We start from the raw sequence: 27,967 nt of genomic DNA, 5'->3' as shown, positions 1-27,967 counted from the left end.
TAGTGCTTGTGGAATATATTTATCCAATCTTTACTATTTCCATACAATTGTGACTCACAATCTAATCAGAAGTACATTTATGCATATTTGATTGCAGTGTCTATGTTTTATTGCATTCCATTGTTGTAACCTTTTGTCAAGTATGTGTTTCTTTAAATAAATTAATAGTAGTAAATTCGTCATAGGTAAATTTCGATTCTCGCTCCACCACTGACACATAGATGAATGGGACAAATGTTAGGAATCTGATTTTCAACAATCTGTCAGTAAAACCTAGGTGAAAGTTCGAATTCTAGTAGTGGACAAGGACCATGCTCAATCATATATATGCTTTGACGGGATACGTATGCTAAGAAAATATATTGAATTGGTATTGGCACCAATCTCATCTCTTGTCTTCCTATATATGGGCATGCTAGAGCATATATAATCACCATATACATGATCATATAGCAACATTTGCCTCCATTGAAAAAAATATCATGAATTTTGGAGGGCAACTTGACAAAACAACTAATAGCCTCGTCCATATAATTGCAAGAGAGGATCCGTGAATAAGTTGTTAAGCTTGAGCAAGACCAGATGAAGAGTATCCACCAAAATCATGTTGCACCTTTTTTTTTAGAGGTCAATTTATGATTTGCCATCATGAATGACAAGAGAGTAATACTCAACTGGTTACCAGTTTTTTCCATGGACTCACGGGAAGAATTCTTATTCTTTCAATGGAACAGGGACAGTGCCAATTTCACATCATTGATGCTTTATTAGGTCCTTTTCCATACGGACTCTATAATTAACGAGGTATATATTACCAATGGATCTAATAAAGACCTGCAACAATGTCATGATTACCATTTAGCATGTGAAAAGTTAAGGGAGGGCATACTATAGAATAAGCTACTGCTAGCTAGTATATCATCAGCACATAAAAAGCTAAAAACGTGACAGTATTTCCGAAGAAGTTTACATGTAGAGCTAGGTAATTAACTTATATTGAGGACCCTACTACTTGAAGAGGCAACTCTTGCGGTGATTTTTTAATCATAAAGAGCCATTTAATTAGAAACTTCACCTTATACATGCACCATTGGGATTTTTTGTTTGGTAAAATTTCATTTGTTTACCTGAGTATTTTTTAGGAAATAAATAAATAAATACGATGTCGATATGAAGTCGACTGTGATAACTGATATCCACAAGGTAGAAGAGCTGGAGCGGGTCAGATGGTAGCTTTAATTTTCTTTTTTTTTTTGGTTGAAAAGTGGTAGCTTCTACTTGTATTCTATCTATGCTATTTAAATGTTGTTCGTGGCAAAACCAGGCCAAATGACTCGTGAAAACTAAAGCAAAAGCCAAAAGCTTTCGATTCATCATGCACCGCACCGCGCGCGAGCTCTGACAGCGAGCAAGTCAGCCAATAAGGTCGCCGGCGGCGCCGTCCTGCTGCTGTGTACGCTGCTTCTTGCGGTGGCCACGCTAGCAAACGCCGCGGGGCGGCACGGATGCCCAACCAAGTGCGGCGACGTCGACGTCCCCTACCCGTTCGGCATCGGCGCCGGCTGCTTCCGCAGCAAGGGCTTCGAGATCTCCTGCGTCAACAACGGCACCACGGCGGTTCTCCCCTCCGCCACGCACCACACGATCCCGGTGACGAGCCTGTCGGTGGCGCCGCAGCCGAGGCCAAGGTGATGCTGCCGGTGGCTTACCGGTGTCACAACTCGACCGGCGGCACCGTCGGCCTCTTCGACGGGCACGTCGACGTGAACACGCACGGCGTGTACCGCATCTCCGACGCCCGGAACGCGTTCGTGGTGCTCGGCTGCAACACCGGCGCCTACACCAGCAACTCCGCCACCAACGGCACCGGCCGCTACAACTACCAGTTCTACATGGGCTGCTTCACCTACTGCGGCGGCCCCGGGAGCGCCATGGACGGCCGGTGCGCCAGCGTCGGCTGCTGCCGCGTCGACATCGCGCCCGGCCTCACCGACAACGTCGTCTCCTTCGAGGACTGGCCGCACGACGGCATGGATTACAGCCCCTGCGACATCGCCTTCCTCGTCGACAAGGACAGCTACGATTTCCGGGCGTCGGACCTGCGCATGGACGTGGAGCGGACCAGCATGCCGGTGTGGCTGGATTGGGCCATCCGCGACGAGAGCGCCGCCCTGACGTGCGCCGCAGCGAGGAACAGCGCTCGGTACGCCTGCGTCAGTGCGAACAGTGAGTGCGTGGACTCGGCCAATGTGCCTGGCTACTTCTGCAGATGCAAGCAAGGCTTCGAGGGCAACCCGTACGAAGACAACGGATGCACCAGTAAATATAGGCAGCTTGGTATATAAATATACCAGAATGAAAGTTGAAAGTGCTCAAGTTGTAAACCCAAGCAAAATTTAGTTTGACCCAAATCTTTCATTTCGAACTCCGTCTTTAAATGATGACGTGCTTCATTAATATCGGGTCCGTTGCCAATGATATTAAGATCATCAACGTATACCGATATAATACAAAATCCTGTTGAAGATTTCTTAATGAAGACACATGGACAGTCATCATTATTTGTGTATCCTTTCAATTTAAGAAATTCACTTAACCGATTGTACCACATTCGGCCTGACTGTTTTAAGCCATATAATGACTTCTGCAACTTGACGCAATACATGTTGCGGTTTGCCTTATTATCTGGTATACTAATTCCTTCAGGAACTTTCATGTATATCTCAGAATCCAATGACCCATATAAATATGCGGTCACTACGTCCATCAACTGCATAGATAGATGATTTTGTACTGCCAGCGATATTAAATATCAGAAGGTTATCCCACTCATTACTGGAGAATAGGTTTCGTTGAAATCAACGCCAGGTCTTTGCGTAAAACCTTGTGCCACTAGCCTTGCTTTATATCTCACCACTTCGTTGTTTTCATTTCTTTTACGAACGAAAACCCATTTGTATCCCACAGGAAGGATACCAGGAGGTGTTGGCATTACAGCCGAAAACACTTTTCTTTTATAAAGCGAGGCAATCTCTGTTTCTATTGCTATCTTCCACTTATCCCAGTCAGAGCGCTTCTTGCACTCTGTCATAGACTTGGGATCTGAATCTGTTTGAAGAATATTTGCAATTTGCTCAGAGAGGTAACAGTCGCCTATTGTGGACTTACGATCATAAGACTCTCCAGTCTCTACGAAATTTATAGCAATTTCGTCTACCCTTAAAGATTCATCATGATTTCCCAAAACGATGGATCTAGGGTCTTCCGATGTTCCAGCCTCAGTGTTTATGCGCATAATTGGGCTAGATTGTGGATCACATATATCCACAGGACATTGCTTGTCCTCTAAGTGTCTATCAATGGAAATTTTAGATGTATTTCTAGTCTTTTCTTGCGTTTTGGAAGTGCTTCTCCCCCTCTTGTTTCCAGTTTGGGGTTGAGTGGTTTTATTAGGTACCTCCACTCTCTCAGGCACGTTCCTTGCAGGATATATTGATTTTGTGACACCTTTATAATCAACAAAAGCGTCTGGCAGATTGTTTGCAATATTTTGCAAATCAATAATTCTTTGAACTTGTAGTTCAGTTTCTGTAGTACGTGGATCAGAGAATGAAATGCCTTCAGCATTCCAATTAATTTCCTGGCATTCTTTTTGGTACAATTCTCCCCCTAATGCCGGGAAATGATCCTCATTAAAAATACAGTCAGCGAAACGGGCAGGAAATAGATCCCCAGTCAAAGGTTCTAAATACTTAATGATGGACGGAGATGAATATCCAACATAGATCCACAGTTTTCTGTGAGGGCCCATCGATGTTCGCTGAGGTGGTGAGATGGGTACGTATACAGTGCACCCAAACTTACGCAAATGGGAAATACTCGGAGGATTTCCACGTACTAACTGCAATGGGGAGGTTTCATGATATGCAGTTGGTCGTAGTTGGATCAAATCGGCAGCGTGCAGAACTGCGTGACCCCAACACAACGTTGGCAATTTGCAATTCATTAGTAATGGTCTTGCAATGAGCTTGATTCGTTTAATCAATGATTCAGCCAAACCATTTTGGGTATGGACATATGGAACCGAGTGCTGAACCTGAATTCCCAATGCCATGTAATAATCATTAAATACACGGGATGAGAATTCAGCAGCATTGTCCATTCGGATAGATTGAATCCGATGTTTAGGATAATGAGCCTTCAACTTAATAAGTTGAGCCATTATCTTAGCGAAAGCATGGTTGCGTGTCGATAAAAGGGACACATGAGACCATCTAGTAGATGCGTCTATCAATACCATGAAATATCTGAACGTTCCCGATAATGGTTGAATCGGACCACAAATATCTCCTTGAATCCTTTCAAGGAATTTTTGTGGTTCTGCTCTAATTTTAAGATATGATGGTCTTAAAATTAATTTTCCAGTTGCACAAGCAGTGCAACAAAAATCTTTATTCTGGGGAAACTTTGCGTTTTCCATATCATGACCAATTGAATTGCTAATAATTTTCCTCATCATCCCTAGTCCTGGATGCCCTAGTCGATCATGCCAATTCTGGAATGTATCGACGTTTTGGAAAATTATCTTATAAGCAACATGTTCTATAGGCTTTATGTATGTAAAGTACAATCCAGTTGGGAGTGAAGAAATCTTTTCGCAGATTTGTTTGCTAAAACTTGTAAGTTTAGTAAAGAGAAGGAATTCCTCTTTATTTTCTTCATGTGTTTCTACATGAAAACCATTCTTACGGATATCTCTATAACTTAAAAGGGTACGAGTCGAATCAGGATACAACAAGGCATCCTCTATCGTAATATGTGTACCCATAGGGAGAGTAATAGTGGCTTGTCCAGAGCCAACTATTAATGCATCACCACCAGCAATAGTCATAATATTTCCATCTTTTTTTGTAAGAGTTTGGAAATATTTGATCTCTCTAAGTATAGAGTTTGTGGTACATGAGTCCACAAGGCATAACTCTTCTCTTTTGGATTGCAGTCAATAGACATCTATATGTAAAACAGTAATATAATTTAATTTAATATTATAACATATAGACGTATACATACAATATTGAATAAAATAAGAGTATGATATCACAATATGTATGGGTATTTACAAACGAATAACTTAGGTAAGCAATCATTAAGTATAACAAATAATACAATCGAAAGTAACTATTTACAACTCAAATATATTACAACATATGTGCAATCTGATATCAAGTGATGGACCAAAAATTAGTCCATATCTCCAAACATGTCTCCAGAACCGAAGTCTATGAGCATGTTGTCTGTCGATGGGATTTTCTCTTCAACGTGAAGAGTGTTGTTGTTCTCTTGTTCTTTTGGTTCCTTGTGTGAACAACCCTTATCATTGACAATCTCGGATGCAAGATTGAAGTGTGTCTCATATCTTGTTCCTCCTGGGTGCTTGCTCTCTTTCAATGACTTTTGGTACAAAGCAACCAAATGCTTTGGAGTACTACAATTCTTAGAAAAATGCGAGAAGTCACCACATCTATGACACTTGTTGTCATTTTTGGACCTCGCATTGTCTTTGTTCCTCTTGTATGAATTCGGTCTCTGCCCCTTATTATGTTTGCGTTTACCAAATCTGTTCTTTGAAGTAGTTCCATTGAACTTTTTATTCTTAGCATTTTTCTGTACATTGTGAACCTCAGGTAAAGGTGCCGAACCAACCGGGTGCTTATGATGATTCTTCATAAGAAGTTCGGCATGTTTTTCGGCCTGAGTCAATGTATGAATAAGCTGAGAATAAACTTGGTAATTCTTGGCCCGGTATTGCTCTTGCAATACACGATCAGACGGAAGCATAGTAGAGAGTGTTTTCCATATCTTATCTGCATCCGTTGGCTCTTTCTCGCAAAACTTCAATTTAGAGCAAATTTTATGAACAGCATGATTATAGTCTGCCACAGATTTAAAATCTTGGAGACGTAAGTGATTCCATTTATGATTGGCCTCAGGCCAAATGAGTTCCTTTTGCTGCTCATAGCGTTCTTTTAGAGAGTCCCATAATTCACGAGGATTCTTAGTCATAAGGTATTCAGCCTTGAGACCCTTATGAATATAAAATCGTAGTAAAGCCAAAGCAGTATAGACTTGCTTGTTTTGGAGGACAACTCCAGCTTGGGCAGGCTCTATTGTGGCCAAAAGTCCACGAGATGCAAGCGCTATCTCGATATCAGAAGCCCATGTAGGGTAATTACTGCCATCTAATGCGAGTTCCTCGAACTCCTTAGTGGCCATGGTCCTACATGGACAATTATGGACTAGTGAATTTATCGTAAGGTAAATTAAATCAAACATGGGGATGTTGTAATATTTAAGGCAATAGTATATGTACAATTTAATGAACAAACGTTGGAATTGCTCTAGTTAACTTGTATGTAGTGCTAAAAGTTTTGGGGCATAAACATACATGATTCTATGATGTAGAGACAATATAAACAAGTACTAGGTGCGAAAAACAGTGGGGATTATTTGCACTAATATATATACCAGAAAAGAACACAAAATAATATGTGTATGGTGCAAAAGAATATATGATCGCACAAAATAATACTCTCATAGAATATTTAATTGCAATGTATATATATAATCAATCCACAAATATATACAAATACAAGTACAATATTACAGAGCAATAGCATACAATACAATTTAAGTAGATAAGTCTCACAAGACAACAAATTAGCTAAATCAGAGGCTAATTATACTACTAATGCTGTTAAAATAGAAAAGAACTAAAAAAATAAAGAAAATGGGATGCCAGAGGACGGCCACGGCAAGCGGCCCGGCTGGCCCAGCAGCCAGGGGCGCGCGCGCGGCCCGTTTGGCCTGCTGCTGGGTGCACCGCCCAGCCGGCCCATAGCCAATGCGTGGGGCCTATAAAAGGGGCAACGGTTAGGGTTTGGGGACCCTAACCGCCCCCTGTGCCGAGCCGCCGCCGCCGTGGGGTGCTCCAGCCGCCGCCATCGCTAAGCCGCTGTCCAGTTGCCGTCCCTCCTTGCCTCCAAGCCTCCAATCCCCCTTCCCCTTCCTCCTCTCATGGCGAGCACAAGACCCGGCCATGGAGGCCGGCCGGCGGAGCAAGGCCGCCCATCCCCGGCGAGCTTCGGTCCATAGAACCATCGCTGCGAGCCGGGGCGCTGTGGATCCGTCCCCGCCGGCCATCCCGGTGGTACTCAGGGGCGCGGAGCCGCCTCCCCCGAGGTCGGGGAAGAAGCGAATCCGGCGCCAAGGGCCGTCCCCGGCGGGAGGACGCCCCTGTGCGGCCGATTTGCTGCCGCATCGGCGCAGGAACGGCGTCCCGGCAGTAGGGTAGGGGTGGAAGGACGACGTCGAAGTCGTAGGCGAAGCCAGGCGGCCACAAAGCAACCCCGACATTGGGAATGGAGGGGGCGCCATGGCGTGTAGCCATAGGGCCGCCACCTCCATTCCAAGGGCGTGTAAGCCTGGAGGACGGCAATGGCGGAGGAGGCGGTAGCGGAAGCAGTGCCGGCACCGTGGGCGGCGGCAGTGTGGACGGGGTGCGCGGCGTCCAGCGTGGTGGCAGTGGCGGCGTTGATGGCCGCCGACTTCCACTCCCCTCAGTTCGGATGCCATTGAAACGGCGAGGAGGGATGCGCTGAGCGTGGATGTCCCGAAGAACGCGACGAATCGCGCTCTGCAGCATGTGGAGGCGGAGACCTCCGGTGGTTTGGCCACGGTGGAGTGCAGACTCGACGGCGTCGGTGATGGAATCCTCCATGGCATTCATTGAAGGTACGGGGTTAGCCATGTTCTTTTACCTTGCAGTTCACCGACGAGATCACCGGCAAGCGTCTCCGGCGAGCGTCCCTGCAGAGGCCAGCGAGACCAGTCCGTTCCAGTCCCCTGCATCCACGACTTTTCCTTTTCCCCAGTCGGCATTGAACTCAGTGGTGAGCGTGCGTGATAACGTGTTAAAAGTAGGTTGTCGAATAAAGGATCGAATCGAATGATTGTGTACAGTAAATAGTATATATACAAGCCAGAGGGCAGTTGCCATGGCCGAAGGGGTGCCTATTGCCCCGAAGGGTGTCTTGTGTCTAACGTAAATCCTGAAGGGGTGTCAAGTCATTACAGTTGCTAATGACATGATTATCCTAATTGATCACTAATTAATTAATCTAATTAATCCTAACAGAGCTAACCATGGGAGGACCCTTTAGTGTTGGGTGTTAACACCAATAGGTACTAGGTGCTTCCACACATTAGTGTGAAAGTTTTACTACCTATTGGTGTTACCAACTAGTACTAAAGGCCCTAAACCCTTTGGTCCATTCCAAATATACCGGTATGAGCTAGACCTGCTACTATGTACCGGGTCAAGCTCATACCGCTATATTTGTGGTGGACTGATAGCCTATTTTCTAGTAGTGTGTCAGTTAAGTAACATATGTACTAATTCCTGAGATAAACAGATATTGACGAATGCACACGCCCCGAGGTGTATCCTTGCTACGGCATTTGCAAGGACACTCAAGGAACCTACCATTGCAATGTAAGTGCCCCTCAGGTTACATGACCACCAATGGTGGCGATCTAAAGAAGCAACAATGTATTCGGAAGTTCCCCCTCCAAGCACAGCTTGCCCTAGGTTACTCTCTCTCTCTCTCTCCCCCCCTCCCTGATGTTTTTAGTAGTTGAAAATTGTTCTTTATGTGTTATTGGATTCGAAGAACTAACAAATCGAATTGGCTTTGAATATCTGCAATAACAAAAAACAATCGACGAATTTCAATAACAAATTTAAAAGATGACTTCGCTACCTTTAACAGCAACTTCAACTGATTAGGTATATTGACTTGGCTAGGTCAATTTCGATAAAGTGGAGAAAAAACTTCTTCCAACAGACTCTTTATCCCCCTCCCCTAGCTTTTTTTCGAGCGGCGCTAGCTCTCCATCTCCTCGATTGTGCGCCCGGTCCCCCACTTCCCGTGTCAAATCCCCCCTCCTCGCCCGCTGGCGAACCGCTGATCGCATCCCCACTGCGTTCTCCACCGTAGTCGTTGAGATTTAAACGTTCTGCTGATGTCATTTGTCCGACCAGTTAGTCCGACGCTTTCTGAAGGCCACGTCGGATCATCCGGTGCAATGGTCACATTTGAATTCCAACCAACAGCACTTGATCATTGCTACTGCCTGATTGTCCGACGCTCTGAATTCACTACGTCGGATCATCCGATCTGAAGCATGAATTCCAGCTGAGAAAATAGGCTCTCTGGTACATCATCCGAGCCTTTGTCCGACCTTCAGTTTGCCTAGCGTCGGATAATCCGACCCAATAGGCAAATCTTCAGACCCTGAAGACATGCCCTCTGCAAAACACTCGTACTCACAATCCGACCTGTGTTTTCAAGGCATCGGATAATCCGGCTGCTTTGAAGTGTTTATCCGACCTGTGCATTTCGGATTATTAGAACCCACTGAGTTTTGCAGAACTCATCCAATTCAGTGTTTCTTCGAGTTTTTTCTTCGTGTTTTGCTTTACTAGGTCTTTTTACTTCATTCTTGGGACCTGATGAGATACACTTGACAAACACATTAGTTCCAATGATTGTGTTGTCACTCGATCACCAAAATCACTCGAAATGGCCTAAATGGGGCCATGTTCGTTACAATCTCCCCCTTTTTGGTGATTGATGACAACACAATCAAAGCAAGCATAAATTTGCAAAAATTGACAAATTGAACCACTTACACTTGCTTGGATGCTTACCACCATCCAATGTCGACTTGGCCTCCCCCTAAATCCATGATTTTCCCCCTTTGCTTCTCCCCATATTTCTCTCCCATTTGGAAGACATTCCTCCCCCTTTGGGAGATACTTGCTTTGATCCACATTTCTCCCCCTTTGGAGTCAAATCACCTAAAAAGGCCTTGCAAAATAATATAGCTCAAAGGAAAAAGTTAGTAGCCTAGGGAGTTAGTTCCATGAGTCATGATCCATGTGTATGATATCGATGAAGATACCACTTGAATGATTACTAAGATGGATCATAACACATGAATTTTGCATGACATGAGCTAAACTTTCCACAAGTGTGTGCACAAAATGATAATGTGAAAATCAAGTGCACAATTATATGTTTAGACCAAGAAAGCTTAGATCATATCATGCACGGAGGTAGCTCTAAAGGATATAGAAATGATAAAGATATCAATTGAAATGAGTTTTAGAACCTTGCATACCTCCGGGGGAGTCACTTAGTTACCTTGGTTGTACTACTTGAAAGAAGAAGAGTGAGAGGCACTTGGGCACACCAAGGTGAACAAATGTATGAGCACATAGTCTATAAATTTAGATATGGAAATTTAAGTCCGCTAGAGCATGGCTCAATATGCATGAAAGCACACTACTTTTTCTAATCACTCTTATAGAGTTGTTAATTCACATTGAGCGTGAACAATGTTCTCTTAGAGTGTTAACTCCGGAAAGAGACTACAAACGATAAACTTGCAAACATGTTAGTCTCCAAAATCACAAACCATAGGATGAACTCCCCCTTAATGTGTGCATTTAGTGTTTGAATCACCAAGCAAATATATGCACATTGTTTATGAAAACAATGGAAAATTTACCCTATAGCTTGTGTTCATGGTACAAAAATGAAATACATACCTCATGAAGTCTATGTACCATGAAAGAGGTGATCTTGTGTAGCTTTCTACACACTTATCAAACCATGTAGATTGATCATGGGTTAGAGCAAGACATAAGCAACCCACCATATATAGCACTAGGAAATGTAATGCAAACATCCTAGCAAAAGTAATGGTGCTACATGATGCATGAATTGAAATCTTGCTACCATTACCTTATGGGGGATTTGGGCACCAAATGTCCAAGTTGTGAGCTTAGTTTCTTTGGCTTGAATCTTCTCATCATCTTGTAAGCTAAGCCTCCAAATCCCCCGTAGCCGATCTTGGGCTTCAAGTATCTTTTGGAACCCACACCATTTGAGGCCCCTTCATGTTGGTGATGACTTCCTTGGGTACCCAAATGGAGCGGTTCCAACTCCAATCCTTCTTCCCAACCTTGTGAGCAACCACTTTGCCATTGTCCTTCTTTTTGATCATATAGGTGGTGCTTTTGCTCTTGTTCTTCCAATTGGGCTTGGTGTAGATAAGAGAACTCTTGATTGTGATCTTCTTCTTGTTCTTCTCATCCGGAAGCTTCTTCTTTTGTTGAGAGCACTTGTTGGACTTGTGGCCTTCTTGATGGCACTTGAAACATGTCATGGTGGACCCCTTCTCAAGCTTCTTCACCATGTCTTCATGGTTATCTTGAGAAGGTTGGACAATCCTCTTGCCCTTCAATCTTGCGAAGTCCTTCATGAGCCTTTCCACTTCTTGCTTGAGCTCATCATTCTCCTTGGCAATGACATCATCACATGATTCTACAACAACATTCTTATATCATTTCTCATTGCAAGGGTTAGAGCAAGATTTATCAATTAAATCAATGCAAGAATCATCTACCTTAGAAATTGGAATTTCACAAGGGATAGATTGCTCCATTTCCAAAGAGTCATTAGTTTCTTTAGTGATGCTCTCAATTTTTAATTTGAGCTCTTCATGCTCCTTGCTAAGCATTTGGAATTTGCACAAAAAATTATCATAATTTGTAGCGAGGGTAGCATTAAGATCATTAAGAGCATCACATTTTTTAGATTGTTTCTTAATTGCTCTTTGGTTCTCATGTACTAAATCAAGAAGCTCTTCATATGAAGGAGAGTCGGAGTCATCATCACTTACATCGCTTTCCATACCTTTAGCCATAAGGCATATGTTGGATGATGAAGCCGCACCCATGTTGAAGCGGGTGGTGAATGTCTTGTTTGACTCATCACTTGAGCTTGTGCTTGATTCTTCACCACCACTTGTCCATTCGCCAAGAACTACAAAGGCTTCTTCCTTGGGCTTCTTCTCGTTCTTCTTTTTAAACCTCCTTTCAACCTTCATGAGTTGATGGTGAGACCCATCTTTGAGGAAGACCATGTACCCCATTGAATTGATCTTCTTCAAGCTTTTGTTCATGATCTTCACTTGCTTGTAAAGCTTGGGGGTCATGACTTGATCTTCATCACTTGAGGAGCATTGGCTTTCTTCCTTTTCACTTGAGCTTATCTTGATTGCCATCTTCTTCAACAACCTATCTTGTTTGCTTGTGAGAGCACTATGTGTTCGTGAAGAAGGTGGAGCTCTTGGCTAGATGTCGTTGTGAAGCTCATGGGCGGTCACTTTATTGAGGACTTCATTTGGTGTCATTGTTGAGAGATCTTTCTCATAGAGAATGGTTGTCACCAAATCATATTCCGGCCTTCGGAGAGAGTGGAGCATCTTGCGAATGAGTTCCTTGTCTTCAATACTCTTGACACCTTGGGCATTAATCTCATTCACAAGAATATTCAATCGTGAGTACATAGCCTCGGCATTCTCATGATCTAATTGTTTGAAGCTATTTAGGCTATCAATGAGAACATGATATCTTTCGTTTGCCACATCTTTTGTGCCTTCGTGATTCTCATTGATAGTTTTCTATAGCTCTTTAGCATTCTCACAAACAAACACACGATTGAAAATTTTATCCTCAAGAGAACTCAAGATTACACATTTTGCAATAGCATCAAATTGTTTCTCTTGTTGACCATTATTTTTCATGCCATCATTGGTTACTCTCCAAACATTTAGGCCCTTAGCTTGGAGATGGGATTGCATTAAAACCTTCCATCATTGGAAGCCCATGCCATCGAACCGTGGAGGAGGTCCTAAAGAATCCGTTCCTTCCACGATGAGCTAACTCACTAGGCAGTGAAGCCTAATACCAATCCTATGAGCCGGTAACACAAATTGCCAATGGAATTGGCTTTCTTTGTGAGAGATGTGAGTCCCGGCTCTGATACCACTTGAAAGGAATCGGGTGTTCGTAGCCTAAGTGGGGGAGGGGGTGAATTAGGAAAACTAAAAACCTTAACCTCAAGCTCTAACTATTTGCACATAAATTAAACTAAGATATACTATCTAGATGTGCAACTAGTATTCTTCTAGTGTGAAAACCCTCATCCCAAAAGAGTTAAGCAACCTATAGCCAATCCTATCAAGATTCTACTCTATGAAAGTAAAGGCACACAAGATTGCAATAAGTAAATGTGGAAGTTTAAAGGAGGGATGAGAGAAAGCAAACTCTTTGACACGAGGATTTATCTCATGGTTTGGTTAGCCATAAAGGCACACCTACATCCACGTTGTTGAAGCACTCACAAAGAGTATTGCTTCTCGGCCACCAAGTCTCTTCCATGAACACAATCACGGTCACCTTGGCCCCGGGTTCCACTAAGGAGCTTCACCAAGAAGGGTGGGGGTCTCCACGTCCCCCGCACAAAGATGTCGTCGCCGCTCCACACCAAGCCGGAGGGTCGATGACATTGCCGTTGAGTTACGGAGACTCCAAGGATGGCTAGCTCACCGAGTACTTGTGGTGGTTCTCTCCTAGAACCAAGGCACAAGGCACAAATCTTGCTCACTCATTCACTCAAGAGCTAATCTAGCACTAACATTCACAAAGCATGTGCTAAACCTAAAGATGTGATCAATAAGCACTATGGTTGGCTTGAAGGTATTGAGGATGTGTGTGGGATTTCTCTGAACTCCAGCAACTCCAAAATGGCCGGGGAGAGCCGCTTATATAGGCCACCAACTCAGAATAGCCGTTGGGAAGCCGTTAGCCTTTTTCTGCGTAGGCGGTGGATAATCCGACGGTGCCTGACCAAGGGCGTCGGATCATCCGACCCCACTGCGTTCTCCACCGTAGTCGTTGAGATTTAAACATTCTGCTGACGTCATTTGTCCGACCAGTTAGTCCAACACTTTCTGAAGGCCACGTCGGATCATCCGGTGCAATGGTCACATTTGAATTACAACCAACGGCACTTGATCATTGCTACTGCCCAATTGTCCGACGCTTTGAATTCACTACGTCAGATCATCCGATCTGAAGCATGAATTCCAGCTGAGAAAACAGGCTCCCTGGTACATCATCCGAGTTTTTCTCCAACCTTCAGTTTGCCTAGCATCGGATAATCCGACCCCATAAGCAAATCTTCATACCCTGAAGACATGCTCTCTGCAGAACACTCTTACTCACAATCCGACCTGTGTTTTCATGGCGTCAGATAATCCGGCTGCTTTGAAGTGTTTATCCGATCTGTGCATTTCGGATTATCCGAACCCACTGAGTTTTGCAGAACTCGTCCAATTCAGCGTTTCTTCGAGTTCTTTCTTCGTGTTTTGCTTTGCTAGGTCTTTTTACTTCATTCTTGGGATCTGATGAGATACACTTGACAAACACATTAGTCCCAATGATTGCGTTGTCACTCGATCACCAAAATCACTCGAAATGGCCTAAATGGGGACATGTTCGTTACAACGCGTCCCATCCTCGCATTTGCTGATGCCACCACCACCGCCAACCGGTTCTAGTCGCTCGAACAGAGCAAGATGCCGCCGACTGCCGGCCCTATTCATCGCATCGATGCCCAGCCAGACAAAACCGACAGCACCACCACATTCTCCATGTCAATTCATGACAATTCCACCAAGCGCTATCTTCGAATTGTCGCCAGAGTAGCGCAGCCACGGAGCAAACCATGTCCGGCAGCTAGCCTCGATTCCAGCCAACTCTAAGCACCCCCAGCACCGGTGAGCGGCTCCCCGAGGTCCCTTCTGCCTATTCTCCATTTTCCCCACTCACCGGAGCTTTGGCCTGCTTCGTCGGTGCGAGCTTCGGCGGAGGTGGAGGCGGTGGATCCTGACAATGAGGATGGAGGATGTGGAGGTGGTGGATGAAGAGAATGGAGTGGAGGGGATGGGATGGATGGAGAAGTTGTTGGATTTCATATCCTTTGGATCGTTAAATAGTTAGTTAAAAAGAATTTGGCTAGTGTGATTTTGAGAAGCTCTTGTTGCTCCAACTAATCTAATGAGATAGTGGTGTCACTACTACAAAAATGCTAGCATGGTAGGTTCATTTCTAGGACTAGCAGTGATAGGGTACTGCAAATATAACAAAGGGCCATATAACAAAACAGTACCATCAACAGCCGTGGCCAAAGTCGCCGTTAGCCCATATAAGGATGGCAACGGGGCGCGATGGGGCCACCAGGGAGTGCCCTCCGTCCCTGCCCTAATCCCTGAACATCTATCCCCACCCCAATCTTGTGATGCACATATCGAGGCTCAATCTGCTAGTGGTCTGGGCCAAAAAAAGGTTCCGTGGGATTCGAACCCAGCCACAGCCTGCTAGACTACCATCAAATCACAAGTTCACTTGTGTTTTAGTTGAAATATATATTATATTAGACCGGTTGGAACCGGCTGTCTAACCGACCGGACCAATCAAACCGTGAAACGAGAGCCTCATCGGTTCGACGTCCGGTCCGGTCCCAATAACTATGGGCAGATGTGGCCAGTGGGCTGGTTTGGTTGGGATTCACAGTTTAGGTGGGTCGGTCTGGTCTGATTTGGTTTCTCGTGGATCCCCATCACCCTTATCGTCTCGTCATCAGCGGTGGCGGTGGCAGCGCAGCAGCAGCCACAATTCGCTTGGCTTCTCCCATGGCTCCTCCTCCCCTTCTCCCATGGTGCCCCGACCCCATCCCCAGTTAGCACGGAGCTCGCGCACGAACCCATCCCTAGTTAGCATGGAGCCCGCATGTCGACGGCAGCCATCGCCACGGTGACCAGTGGCGGCGACGGGGGTATTCGGCAAGCGCGCGCGGATCCATACTGATGACGTAGTGGCCGGCAGCAGACCACCAGAAAATCAAAGGCGCGGCGCTGTTGCTCTTAGCTTGACCGGCGCCATGGATGGTAGCCCCAGCCCAGCGGATGTTGTTCTCCTGTGCCTGTCTCCATGCATGTGAGCATCAGGCTCGTGTTGAGATCTATTTACCTTCAAGTAATGATGATATTATTGTTCATGGAATCGATTAGCTTTGAGTGCATGGGTGAAATCGTGGTTTCAAAGGTGGACTGCTGGTTTGGTTTGGCTAAAACAATACCGCAGTTCAGTTTAGATTGGTTCTGGAAGTTGGTAGTCTAGGGTGGTGTGGAGTGTGATAACGTATATCATTAAATCGGTTTGGCTCAGTTGTGGGCCGGTTCTCAGACCATTACCAGATTGATTCGGGGCAAAAGTTAGTCCCGTAACGACCGCGTTGAGGCCCTGAACTCTGTTGGGGATCTGTGGGGAATAGCTTCATCATAAGAAATTTCAGTACATGTTCATCGTGATTCGAAACAACGAGATCATGAATCAATAAAACTTGCAAAACCATTCACTTCTTACTAGTAGACTAAGTAATACCTTAAACTTGCTGGTCCCGAAAATTCCAATCGATCGCATATTTGCAACAGCTCATACCCAGAAACAAGCATTAACTGATCAGTTCAAGCCTCCGTGTCGAAGGAATCAGATCGAGCCTCGAGGTAGGTTTATTGCTTGGTCTACTTCCAGTTCCTCCAAAAACTGTTAGGGTGCGTTTGGTTGGAGAGTGAGGTAGGATGGAACCATTCCATTCTAGATTTTATGGATGAGATGATTCTATACTACATGTTTGGTTGGAGGAATGGAGCGGTTCCATTTTTTGTTTGGTTGGAGGAACGAGCGTGGAACAGACATTACTCCGTGAAAGCACCGTTAGTGGGCCCCGTCTGTCAGTAGCCCAATCTTCTTCCTCTCTTCCCAGTTGCCTCGGCCATGGCTCCTCCTCTCTGCACCACCGGTCTCCCTCCCTTGCACCGCGCGGCCTCGCCCTCCTGCCCCCAGCACCGCCCGCGCTTCACCCCAGCGGCGCGCACGCGCTCCATCCCCGCCCCCGCACGAGCTCCCGCTCGAGCTCTGCTCCCGCGACGATGGTGCTTCGCCTTCGCGCCGTGCTCCACCTCCGGTGGCCCAGCCTGAGCTCCGCCTCCGACAGCCTCGGCCTCGATCTGAGCTCCGCCTCCGCCCCGGCCCGAGCTCCGCCTCCGCCCCTTGCCCGAGCTCAGCCTCCTCCTCGCCTTCGCCTCCGCTCCAGCCTCAACCCCCACCTGAGCTTCGCCTCCACGCGGAGCTCGGCCACCACCCGATCTCGTCCCGCGGACGGGAAGAGACGGCGTGAAACAGGAGCGAGCTCGTCCGGTGGATTTTGCTGAACGAGTTCATCCCGAATATAGAGCGAATATTCGTTCGGAGGAATCGCTCCGCTCCTACTCCGCTCCTACGCTCGCGAAGCAAACAAGGGATGGGATGGCTCCATCCCCGGCCGCTCCTGAACCAAACGCATCCTTAGTGTTAGTATAACTACCAATTTTTGTGCAGTTATTTCACAAGATCGAGTAGTGATATTTAATTACTGCCGGTTCCAAATGGAACTTGAACCGGAACTAATAGACCTTTTCTATGTCTGTGTGCAGGGGCATAATAGTATAGCTTTTCTTAAAACATAGGCTACAACATGAAAAAATCTCTCTCCCCTTCACTTTATTTATTTTCCTTGTAGTATATTTCAATATATAATCTATCTCTGCAACACTTTTTTTTTTGAAAAAACTCCCAAACATATATATTTCAGGATGCAAACTACTAGGCAAATATAAGTAATTAGTCCTGCCACTCTTATTTTGTAAAGAAGATATTTTTATATTGTTTCCTACCCTACTTAAAAATTTTGTATGAAGTTCCTGTCATGTCAGAAAATTACTTAAACCTTAGTTTGAACAAGTTGATCTGTTGGAAATTAAGAATTATCACCAGCATAGACAGAAGTGCCTCAAGACCGTTGGTATATTCTTTTATATTGAATATGTGTCGAATATTTGTACAAGTCTGGTTACAATGGGACTTGAATTGTGTTGGGTTGAGTTAGGCTTGAGGCCTTGGTCGGTTAGATTACTCTAACAAGTGGTATAAGAGCCGAAGGTCGGGAAATCTGGAATATCTCTAGGCTCATAAGGTGATGGGGAAGTTCATGAACATCTCCAGAGGATCACACGGGTTTGTATGGCTAGAGAGTTGGACTCTATGGATGACCAAAATTGGTCGTGGCCGGTCTGACCAAGCGGTCTGACCGATCTAGTGCTGTGGCCTGTCCGGCAAGAGCCCGACCGGTCTGACCGGTCCAGGAGGAGTCCGAGTACAATTAGGATTTTTATAGATCTAGATCTGTAAAAAGGATTACTTGTGGGATATGTCCATCCCACCCTATAAATATAAAGGGTTACGGCCGATTGAGGAATCATCCAATCGATCAAAAACACATCAATCTATTACTTTTCATTACTTTGCATTACTTTTTGTCTTCCTCAAAACCCTATCTCTTCCAACCCCCATACTTGCTGTTCTTTCTTCGTCTCCACGACGTCTAAATGCGTTCTAGGTGGCCTGCCGATCCTAGAACAACCCTGCGCGTGATTGCCCTGACGGGGTCCCTCCCGGGCAAGCACTCGTCGGTCGTCGCCAATCTTCACCGGTCTGATCGGTCCCCCTTGATCGGTCTGACCACCCTACGTAGGAGAGCTGCATCGAGCTTCTCCTAGCGCCGTGCGTTCGAGCATAATCGTGTGTTGGCCCTAATTCGGCGGCAACAAACTCTAGGCCTGGAATAACATCATCTGAGAGATTACATATATGTGGCTTGTGTTGGAAGAGTTAGGTCCAATGTTAAGTTTAGTTCCATATTGGAAATTGATGGTAGGGCAACACAGGAATAACCCTCACCTATCAGGCTAGTTTTTTTGGGTTCAGATAGGCCACATGTTGGTTGGGCTCCGTTGAATCTGGGTCTAGTAGGGTATGGGTATAACAACTGAGCTGAATTACGCTGCACACTCTAATATTTTATAATTTTAGTTGAAAAGGTTCATTATATTTACTTGATGTGAATTTATTTTATAGAGGATATAAATCTGTAAACATGATCTTGATTAACTAGAAACTACAAGTTGACATAATCACATCTTCCCTTGGTTCCTAATTATATGCAATTTTGATTTTTTATATATGTAGTTTTTATTACATATCTAGACATAGCTTATTTAAATGCACACCAAAAAAATATTACCTAGAAAATCCAAAACAACATATAATTTGAGATGGAGGGAGTAAATGCTTAAAGATGCTTAACTTAGTGCTTTCAATCACTGTTTTGTGCAAATTTATTAATAAAGTATGCGAATCCTGTAATGACAGTAGGATGAACTGCTAACAAGCTTTTGACATGGCAGCTTAAGCTAATTTACCCTTTTTACCGAAGGCTAAGTCCTAAATTTACAAAAAATAAAAACAAAGTCCTAACAAGCTTCAAATGCCAAAAGGTTGTAACATGTGGGGGAAAGAGAGAGAGAGAGAGAGAGAGAGAGAGAGAGAGATTATTATTGCCTATTTCACCATTTATTAAAATGGAAGGCTAATGAGAACTCTTACGGATTTTCCATAATCTTTTGTATGTAGGCATCTGTTCCGGCTTTCTCTTGTTAGCTGTTGCTCTGCTCTTCACACTTGTGGTGTGCCACAAAAGAAGGATGAACCAACTTTTCCAAAGGAATGGTGGTTCCGTGCTTGAGAAGGTGGATAACATCAGGATTTTCACCAAGGAGGAGCTCAAGAAAATCACAAACAACAATTCACATATCCTTGGCAAAGGAGGCTCCGGTTATGTCTATAAGGGGACTCTTGAGGACAGCACAATGGTGGCAGTGAAGGCTTCCATTGAGGTAAGCGAAGCTCTGAAGGAGGATTTCACAAATGAAGTGATCATCCAATCACAAATGATCCACAAGAACATCATCAAGCTCTTGGGTTGCTGCTTAGAGGTTGATGTCCCAATGCTGGTATACGAGTTTGCTCCTAATGGGAACCTCTACAACGTCCTCCATGGCAAAGCCAACCGCCACCTGCCTCTCTCTTTGGACTTGCGTCTAGGCATTGCAACTGAATCGGCAGAGGGGTTAAAATACATGCACTCGTCCACAAACCATACCATACAACATGGTGATGTTAAGTCAGCCAACATACTTCTGGATGGCAATTTCATGCCTAAAATCTCAGATTTTGGGACATCCAAGCTGCTAGGAAGAGACGAGGACTTCACGATGTTTGTGGTAGGGAGCATGGGCTATATAGACCCGGTATTCCACCAAACCGGGCTTTTAACTCAGAAGAGCGACGTGTACAGCTTTGGAGTTGTTCTCTTTGGAGCTTATCTGCAGGAAGCCAACCATATACGATGAACATTGCAGCCTCATCATTTCAGTAGCAGTGGAAGGGCAATGTTCGACAAGGATATTTTAGTAGCCGAAGAAGATGTGTTTGTCCTGGAAGAAATTGGCAAGCTTGCCGTTGAGTGTTTGGAAGAGGAGGTTGAAGACCGACCTGATATGAAGGAAGTAGCAGAACAGCTTCTTATGCTTAGGAGAGCTAGGAAATATGGAGAATGGAACTACAGGAGTCCCCATCATTTCGAGTAGAAAAACCAAACTGTAGGCGGTTTCATGACCTACAACACCCTATATCTATATCAGCAGAACAATGCCCTATTCGGCTAGGGAAAAAGCCAGCTCCATCCGTTGACGCTGGTTCCTTTTCCCGAGATGAAGCACTGTAGCTACAGTGACAAATAAGCCACTGGGGGCGGCTAATCAAGCCAGCCGAATAGGTAACAAGAAGCCCCCATGACATTGGTTCCAGTGAGCAGCAAAAGACTCCCCAACCTTTAGCATGGACTCGTGTGCTGATATTTTTATAAATAAATAAACCACCAGCCTCCTCCATCTGCTTCCACTTGTTACATTTGAAGCTTGTGTTTAGACTTAAGAAGCAAATAGTTTGTACTCCTATTGATTTTAGCTTCATATGTTGTTGTTGTTGTAATATGTGGATCAACGGGTTCAGAAGCGAGTAGTTTTGTACTCCTATTGATTTTGTGCTTAACATGTCAGTAGTATTGTAATATGTGGATCAATGGGTGGGACCTTCTTGAACTAATGAGATAATTACTTAATAGTTTCACATTTCAAGTTCTTTTTTTTCCGAAAGGGAAGATACATTAAAAAGAAAAACAGTACATCCCATATTACAAACAAGACCCCTAAGAAAATAAAATTACAAGTAGATCCCTAAGAGCCGCATTCGTTTTCCACATCTACTTCGCTCCACCTGGCTGTGAAGCAAGGACGAAACCGAAGACTTGAACTTCCACTTCTCTGCCAGAAGACGTCATCACTTTGTAAAGCCGCAAGAGCCACTGTCCCAGGACTCTTGCCAAGACAGATATGAGTTACTGAACGAATAGCGATCCATCCATCAGAGAAGAAGAAGCAGAGGTCTCCAACCCAGCCAGACTCAACCAGCTAGAGGAGAATCTAGTGCTGCCACTCCCAGCTAGAAATGACAGCCTAAAAGAAGATCCACCACTAGCGACGGAGCCACCGACACGGAACAAGCAACCCCTAAGGGAGCATGGATCCATCTACAAACCTCCCATTGTCATCGCTGTAGAAGATGTCGAAGCCGAAACCACCTACGCCATCGTCAACATTGAAGAACTGGAGGAAAATTATTTGCCAGCAATGTAGCAACACCGCTAGCACTGCGAACCTCTAGACAACAGCACACGCATCCTCATTGATGCTTCATCAGAGGAAGGATCTACTCGTCACTAGCCAGACAGCCACCGCCACCTGAGGAACAAAAGACCCCATGCGACCCCGTCACCATGGGCCAAACCTAAATTACCATGGATCTACTACTACCTAGGAAGTATACACAGCCGGCGGTCGGTTCCCCGTTCCCCTTCTTCACCGGCACCGGAAGGGACACCAGTGGAGAGAGGACATGGTATTGTCGGTGCTCATGGTGGTGTAGAGTTCTGGTGGTGGCGTTGATGCGGAGGAGTCCCGATCAGCGGCTGCGTAGGGGAGAAGGACAGAGGGCAGCGGAGTAGAGAAGGTGCAGGCCTAGGAAGGGGCCTGGTCTCTGTGATACCATGTGATACCATACAGAGAGTCTGGAAAACACCACATATCATAGGAGGGACGATGACCTTTCACGCATAGTTGTACAAGAGCAAGCCGAAAAGGCTGCAGTTACAGGAGTAAGTAATAGGCTGTTGTTACAACAAATTATATCTAAGAAGCCAGATAGGCTGCTGTTACAACTATTTATATCTAAGATAATATATGTAAACACCCTAGTTAGGTAGATAACCTCAAAGCTCAAATCTTTGTGGCAGATTAAGCATAGATAGGGATATAGCTTCAGCCAGTCAATTGAACAAAATCGTCGATCTGTACTAAAAAACCAACATATTTTACTAAACCCTACTTCCTCCCTCTACATCCATTACATGTGCAACCAATTTTCTACCATGATTTTTCACGCAATCATACCACAAAAACCTTGTATGAATCAGCAAAAATCCACAGAACCCTTGCACAAAATAAACACACGTACCATGCAGCACTGTGTCTTGAGACCTGGAGACGTCCCTCCACCAGAACGGAAGATTGAATTTGCCACACGATCTTCTACAATTGCTGCAGCAGATGGCCGCCGGCGACGCACGCCTCTATCCTCCAGAGCTTCTCGCCTCATTTCACATTGCGCGTCTAGATCGGATGGGGGCATTTGCATCTTAAACAGGTTCTGTGCGAGCTAGTCGGGCTCGAGGAGTTGGCCCATCACTGTGCCACACTGGCAGGCTTGGGCTGAAGTGGCAAGGCCATGTGGGCTGAGTAGGGGCATTTGCAACCATGCCTGATGGTGATGGGGATGTGCCTTCTGCAATGCACTACTATAATTCTGGATTTAAGGAGGCACTAAAAAAGGTCTCTGAGGCATGCACAAAAAATAACCGTCTCTGTTAATGCCCAACATTAACAGAGGCGGTTACAATAACCGCCTCAAAAATCCATTAACAGAGGTGGTCACATATTAATCGTCCTATTTTCAGAGGCGGACACATTATAAATGTCTGCCTCAGTTAATGGACCGGGCCAATGAAAGCCCAATTGAGCCTGGTTGCTAAGAGGAGTATATAATAAACCCTAACCCTAACTCTCTCTCAACCTCCCGCACTCTCTCGACCACACTCTCTCTCTACCTCCAGCACTCTCTCGACCACTCTCTCTCTCTACCTCCCGCACTCTCTCTGCCGTATTCTCTCTCTCCCTCCCTATCTCTCTCTCCCACACAGGCCTCCACCGAATCCGCCGCGGCCGGCCAGAGCGGCCTTCGGGTGGCGGGAGCGGCCGGAGCGGGCGGATCCGCGGCCGGAGTGGGCGGTTCGATCATCCATGGCTGCCGGAGCAGGCGGAGCGGCGATGGCGGGCGTCCATGGCGGGCGGAGCGGGCGGAGCGGCGGTGGCGGGCGGATCCGCGGCCGGAGCGGCGGTGACGGGAGGATCCGCTGTGCTGTAGGCTGCGGGCGTCGACGCAGTGACGCTGCAGGCGTCGGCGCGGCGGCGCTGTGCGCTGCGGGATGTGAGCGGTGGGTGGCGGCACGACAGTGGGCTGCGGCGCGGCAGATGGGCTCGACCGGGCCCGTGATTTTTTTATTTGATTTAACTGAGGCGTGCACAAAAACACCTCTGAAAATGTTGTATTTACACTGTCTGTAGCTCTGAGGCATTTCCAAAAAATGCCTCTGAAAATAAAAAATGCACGCCTCTGAAAATAAAAAATGTAGTAGTGACGAATGGGCATATTGGGGGATCAAATATCAACTAGGGGTTGCTCATGGGAGGTTTATGCAATTTTACTAGAGTTTAAAACACTAGTCAAGCCACACACACGTTGTGGAGGGCCTTGCGGTGGCTTTGCATTAGCTGAAAGCCTGAAACTTACCAGGAAATTGTGCTCATGTATTATACCGATAAAGTTAGTATAAGTATCGGATACGTATTGGTGTCGTGTGTTAATTTGTAGGGATCTACGTAATCGAATCACCAATAGTGAGAATTGGTCCGACTCATATACTGGATGATCTAATATCTACCTATCAAAGATACGAGGCGGAACAAACAAAAAATTTAGCTGAAAAACTTACTTACTTTAGGAATAGGTATATATATAGCACCTGACTGTTTGGCAGTCGAGAAGAGGCGACTATACATGTGGTGGGCTACATTTCCTTCGTTCAGATCGAGGTATATAATTGGACCGAATAATATAATAATTGTACGGAACATGACCCCATTAGGTCATTGTTTGTGATTTTGGTGATTGTGTGACAACATAATCAATAGATCTAACAAGTTTGTGAGATCATATTTGTAGGATTTGTAGGTCCCATGGATAAAATCAAATGTGTCCAATTCACCATAGAGATGTGTCCAATCAACCACTGAGACACCCAACCATAGTGAAAAAGCAGAGAGTATATTTTTGAGGTGTCCAAATGACCGCCGTGACAAATTGGACAACAGCTTGCAAAATCAGTTGCACCGGTTTAACCGGTGACCTAGCACCGGTCTAACCGGTGGGCTTCGGTTGAACCGACGGTCAATAAATTGAAGCGTTGTTGGCGGTGGATAATGATGGTTTTCACCGCCAACGCTCCGCTTGATTTCATGAAATGTTGGCCCTAACCATGCCATAACCATTATTACTAATGAGTTCTACAAGTTTTGGTGTTTATTTGACTTCAGGAACAACATATCCAAAGTTGTCCCAAAACGGACACTGTCTGGACTGGAAGGCTCAAATCCGGCCGACCGGCATACTTTCGGTGGAATCTTGGTATGAGACTTTACGAAAGTCAAATAGAGGAAGAATCCAAGCCATTTCAATGGGCTATATCCAGAAATATATAACTTGGACCCGGAAGGCTTGGACCCATATCCAAAGGAGAAGCCAACCTGGGCCATGATCAAGTATGCAACATACACCCTATCCAGGATTGATCCATGGTCAGAGAAGAGTGTGACGGTGCAACAGAGGACCGAGAGGCCGCCAAAGGCAGGCCGCCTGGCCCTAAGGAGATCGCCCGGCCCAAGAAGATGACGGTTGAGCAAACCGCTAGAAGCACCGACCTCCTGATGTGATCAGAGCCGACCATGCGAAGTCAGTGGACAGGTGGCACTACCCCCAGGCTGCCTTTCGCATGGAGTTGAAGCCAAGGAAGAGATAGCGTAGGCTTGCAGCGGTTAACCATTCCACCGACCTTGGCAGCTATAAATAGGACCCCCTCACCTCACTTGTAACACACACCTTGGGAGCTTGAGTGCCTCACAATTTTAGTTTCACCCTTAGTAGAATAGGGAGAGTGTGAGGTGAGAGCTTTGGCGGAAGCCGGGCTAAAGGGGCGGAGTCGAGTTCTCTTGACCTTACCCCATCTTGTACCCACCTCAGGGGAATCTTGTAATCGAGTAAGTTTTTCTCGCTTATTTTTAGTTCCTCGCTAGTTTACTTTTTACTTAAGTTACTACTTAGATGCTCTCTTTGATCTGTGGGATCCCTTGTCTGCGTGGATAACAAGTTCTATCCATTTGGGGTTTATTCTTGCTTTAGCGCGAGGCGGAAGTCAGTGACTCGATAGTTTAGGCGTGGTGCTTAGACTTGGTAGTTACCAGGGGTTGTGTTCCACCCCACGGTACCGCAGTGGTAGGCGGCAAGTGGTGATAGCCTTATCCGTCCCTAGTAGTCCACCACGTTCGGGTGCTTTCATAGCAGTAGGATTGCCAAAAGTATGTTGGGCCCCTTCTCATCCCTTTTTGTGCCCTTCGCTTAGGCCGCCGAAACAGATCAAGTTAGCAGCTCTTCATGTTATCTTAGTAATTAGGATTCTATCTAGAGATAAGTCGTCTGCCCTCGTACCTCTGCTCCTTAGCGGGTCTGGCTGAAATGCTCCAAACCACTAGTCGATGCTTATCGTTCCTTGGATTCGATATCCCAGGCTTACTCACCTGGTGAAAGCTTGCGGAGTAATTCGTTAGGCTAAGGAGTGCCAACAAGCTTTCTGGCGTCGTTGCCGGGGAACGGTAGCAACACTAGTACTAGAACTTTTCAGCTGTACACTTATCCATCCATCCATTCACTTTTTCACATGGAGTTTTCTCCTAGTTATCCGGCAGTTCCATGCCGCGAGTATATGGAACCGCCTCCATCCTGCCATCCTATCCTATCTGATGGTTATGAGATCTGTCCCAATCTCGTAGCCATGGTTCGTGCATCAACCTTCTCTAGTAGAAGAGATGAATGCCCCTACACTCACTTGCAATAATTCGAGGAGAATTGTTCTCTCCTCATCATACCTGAAATGAACCAGGACACCCTGTGGTGGAAGCTATTTCCGTTCCCTCTAACGGAAAGGGCAAAAACCTGGTACTACCGGACTGCAGTGAGAGTTGGAGAAGATTGGATTCAGCTGAAGGACGAGTTTTGTCTGTTCTTTTTCCCTGTCCCCAAAGTGATCCCGCGTCGCATCCAACTGCTCACTTTTGAGCAAGGCGACAATGAATCACTTGGGGCAGCGTGGGCACGATTTACGCATCTCGCGACCTCAGGTCCCCCTCACAAAATTGCTGAGGAGATGCTGATGCAACACTTCATCTATGGCCTCAACCCGGAAAGCGAGTGTTTCTTAAACCTCGCTTCCGAGGGATCGGTCTTGTATAAGACAGCGGCTGAAGTAAGGACCATCCTAGAGATGGTCCTTAACTCTACTCTGTACATAGATGTCTTTGACGATCCTCCTGAGCCAGAAGTTCCGCCCACTGAAAGGCAGACACTCCACATCCTTTCCATTGTTTCCTCTCCACCTCCACCACACATAGAGGAAATCACCGAACCACCCAAGTCCTTAGATCACGTGCCACTCCTTGAAGATTTGCCTATGTTCATACCTGACCTCTTCTCAGAACAGGAGTACATTGAACTCGGCCATGTTTTGTAACACCCGGTTTATAAAAGAACATAAACCGAGCAATCATATACGTGCCAGGATCAAGTCACACGTATATACAACAGAATGAACAGTATATCATAGCACATATCACGTAAAAAGACATAATAAAGCGAATACGAATGTTATTTATTACAATAATGACAAAATGTCTGATACAGCGGAAACGAAGTACAAAATACGATAAAAGCTCTCCGAAGCTAAAGCAGGGCGCCACAGGGACGTCGACTGGGAGACGAACACCTAGAAGTCCTCGTAGTCCTGGTAGCGCTGAGCGAACTCCCTCGCGTCGGCAGGAACTGAGCAGCAGTAGCGTAGCCAAGAGGAAAAAGTAGAGAAGAGGCAAGGGTGAGTACACAACTTGTACTCAACAAGTATAACACAAACTATGAGGCTCTAAGGTTGGCTGACTCAACTGCATTAGCTTTTAAGTGTTGGCAAAATTTTATTAAAGCTATTTACTACGAATTGATGAATTACCATTAACCCAGTTACATAGTCATTAATCAGAATTAAATTATACTACTACTGAGAACCAAACCACGACCAAGCCACCAAGGTAAACCCCGAGAAGCACCTCCCTCGTCGGAAGGAGATAACTTCACTAATCAAAAGGAGGATCTGGGCCGCTCATAACCGTGAGCACGGCTAGTATACCAGTTTTACACTCTGCAGAGGTTGCACATCTTTACCCACAAGTCGTGAGCTACGCCAGTTGTTCATCACACTTCCTTAGGTGAGATGACTGGCAAACTCACTACGAGGCCGTTACAAAGGACACATTGGCAAGGTGTAACCGCTAAGGAATCAGGCTCCGCAACGATGGTAACCACCTCGAGGGGGTACAAGACACACAGACCAGCCTCGTAGCCTGGCCACCATTGAAGCTCACCACCCCCCATGCCCCGTCGGTAAGTTACTCCCGAACCAACATGGCCTAATTAGTAAGCCAAGACCGTCCCATTCCAGTCTTG

General features: G+C 45.6%; 1 pseudogene; it reads left to right on the top strand.

Annotated features, from left to right (window-relative positions):
- Positions 1-1,170: 1,170 nt before the first annotated feature.
- On the top strand, positions 1,171-21,102 carry LOC120662449 (annotated as a pseudogene).
- The last annotated feature ends 6,865 nt before the right edge of the window (positions 21,103-27,967 follow it).

Source organism: Panicum virgatum, chromosome 2N, assembly GCF_016808335.1.
Source record: "Panicum virgatum strain AP13 chromosome 2N, P.virgatum_v5, whole genome shotgun sequence".
Lineage (NCBI taxonomy): Eukaryota > Viridiplantae > Streptophyta > Magnoliopsida > Poales > Poaceae > Panicum > Panicum virgatum.
The sequence above is the reverse complement of the archived record's forward strand: the minus strand, read 5'-3'. Positions and strand labels throughout refer to the sequence as shown.